At 41.2% G+C, this 2498-nt stretch overlaps 1 non-coding gene across 1 annotated transcript; it reads right to left on the reverse strand.

The window, feature by feature from the left end:
- Positions 1-628: 628 nt before the first annotated feature.
- LOC136495013 (small nucleolar RNA R71) lies at positions 629-737 on the reverse strand. Its single transcript, XR_010768807.1, has one exon. It is a non-coding gene; the product is annotated as a small nucleolar RNA R71 (small nucleolar RNA).
- Between the last annotated feature and the right edge of the window lie 1761 nt (positions 738-2498).

Here is a 2498-nt window from a genome sequence, read left to right on the forward strand (position 1 = left end):
CTAGACAAAGGAAGTATTGATAAACTTATACTTATTAATGTGATCGAAATAACCATTGACCCCTGCTCAAACAGTCTTACCCTTATTTTGTCTGCTTGTGTATCTTATTTAGGGTAATGTATTACTAGTTTTGACCTTCTAATAAACTACGTTGACAATCCAGAAGCCCTACTTAAGAGGACTAAGGCAAAACTCAAAAAAGTTTCAACTTTAGAGTCAGAAGACAACCATATAAGGCAAAGCTTAACACCAGAATTTGAAGCCATGGCTAACAGGACTCTCCATGAATTCTTTGCTCCAACCACTACCAACATTCAGACTAGACCCACAGTCAATGTAGGAGACAATGGATTCGAGCTCAAGCCGGCTCTCATCAATATGGTGCAAGCGAGCCAATTTTGTGGAAAGGCACATGAAGATGCGAGTGCATATCTCCAATACTTTCTAGAGATCTGCAGCACTTTCACCATCAAGGGAGTAACCAAGGACGCCATACTACTTCGCCTCTTCCCATTCTCACTTTTGGGGAAGGTGAAGCAGTGGTTCTATGCCAACAAAGATAGAAATACTACATGAGATAACTGCTCCACTACCTTCCTAGCAAAGTTCTTTCCCGTGGGCAAGACCAATGCTCTACATGGGAGAATTTCAAGTTTTCAGCAACAACATGATGAATATGTCCCTGAGGCATAGAAACACTTTCAAGACTGTATATCAGAATGTCCTCATCATGGGATGGAGAATTGGCTACTCATACAGATGTTCTACCATGGGTTGACCAACAGTACCCATGAGACCATAGATGCTGCTACTGGAGGTGCTTCTTGTCACTTACACTTCTAGCTACGACCACTCTTGTGGAGAAGATGGCCTCCAACCAAGGCTGGAATGAAGAACGTGTTCAAACCCACAAGAGAGGTGGAGGTATGCATCAACTCAAGGAGGTGGACATGCTATCTGCCAAGATGGACCTACTAATGAAGAAGCTCGAAGACCAAGCTAATGAAAAGCAAGAAGTCATGCACATTCATGATTCACGCATGACATGTGAAGTATGTGGCAGCACTGGGTGTTCAAGGAATAGCTGTCCTAAAACCCAAGAGGATGTGAACTTTGTTAACAACAACTACTATCGTCCTCAATAGAATCAAGGATGGAACCAACAACAAAGGCCAAACTACCAAGTTAACTACCAAGGTAACCCTCAAGGTAATAATTATAATAACTTCAATCAACCACCCTTGAGAGAATTAATTGCTGGTCAATCTAGACTTATGAAAGGATTATCTAAGAAGGTAGCTACCAATGATAAAATTTTAAAAAATATAAATAATTGAATGGATAGCTTTGCTTCTACCATTAAGAACCAGCATAGCTTTAATAAAATGATAGAATCACAAATAGCTTAGCTGGCGGCTGTTGTTCCTCCGTCCAACAAAGGTAATATTCTAGGGCAGCCGGAAGATTTAGAAAATGCAAATCTTGTCAATATTCACAATGCAGCTTACTACTACATGGAGCCATTGAGGGGAAGGTGGATAGATTACATCTTGCCTAACAAGAAAGGTGATCCAGGCAGACCTATCATCCCTATCGCCATTGGACCTCACATCTTCTAGGAAGTTGTCTGTGACTTCGGAGCAAGTGTCAACATCATGCCTAAGGTAATTTATGAGAAAATTTTAGGAGATCCTTTGTTTTACACAAATATGCGTTTGCAGCTTGCAGATCAGTCACTCGGTAATTTATGAGAAATTTTAGGAGATCCTTTGTTGTACACAAATATGCATTTGTAGCTTGCAGATCAGTCACTCTGCTACCCCAAGGGAGTTCTTGAAGATGCCATCATCCGAGTGGGACAATCATATGTTTCTATAGACTTTGTGGTTTTAGAAACGGGTGGAGATGAAAGGGCACCCATCATCTTGGGCTGACCTTTCCTAAGCACCACAAAAGCTATAATCTATGCGGATAGTGCCAAGATTTATTTCATGATCAAGGTAAAAAGGAGAAGTTCTCTTTCAAGAACCACATCTTGCAATCTCCTAGTCATCCACAAAAGGCATACCTGCCCAAAGAGACAACAGTGACCAAGAAGAAGAAGAACCGAAGAAGGAGGAAGAACAAGACCAGTCAGTCATAAGAAGAAATGGTCAACATGATCAACACACTCTGATCTAAGTATGACCACCTCATCGCTTTAACATTCTTTGCTAAGAAGGATGATCCTGGCGTACTGACAATCGAGTGTACCATTGGACAAAGAATATTCCACAAGACCTTCTACGACATTGGGTCGGGTGTCAATATAATGTCCAAGGTAACATATGAATATTTATTTGGGATGAACCTTTGTTCCCTACGTATATGCAGTTGTAGATGGTGGACCAATCAATCCGATTCCCTAAGGGACTAGCGAGGGACGTTATGGTAAGAATACAAGATCACTATGCCCTTGCCGATTTCATGGTCCAAGACATGGAAGTAGAAGAAGATGA

The sequence above is a fragment of the Miscanthus floridulus genome, chromosome 11, assembly GCF_019320115.1.
Source record: "Miscanthus floridulus cultivar M001 chromosome 11, ASM1932011v1, whole genome shotgun sequence".
NCBI classification, from domain to species: domain Eukaryota; kingdom Viridiplantae; phylum Streptophyta; class Magnoliopsida; order Poales; family Poaceae; genus Miscanthus; species Miscanthus floridulus.